The sequence below is a fragment of the Streptopelia decaocto genome (assembly GCF_964273445.1).
Source record: "Streptopelia decaocto genome assembly, chromosome: 1".
Lineage (NCBI taxonomy): Eukaryota > Metazoa > Chordata > Aves > Columbiformes > Columbidae > Streptopelia > Streptopelia decaocto.
Window position 1 is genome coordinate 36519719 of NC_138663.1, and position 265 is coordinate 36519983.

Here is a 265-nt window from a genome sequence, read left to right on the forward strand (position 1 = left end):
AATGTGGCAGAACCCTCAGGACAAAAAGGTAGATTATGTGAGCTTGTTAATGCTTTTGCTGATTTTTATTGACAGTATGAGAATATCACGATGAATCTGTAGTCCCATCCTTAATGGCTTTGTTTGCTGCTAACCCAGAAGGGTCCTAAGATAATTTCAATGTATTATTATGTGTTTCTTTAAAATAAACATATGAACAACTAATATTTATTCTAATCTCCCGTTTATTATTGCTCTTTCTGCTTTAGAAAAATATAAACATGTT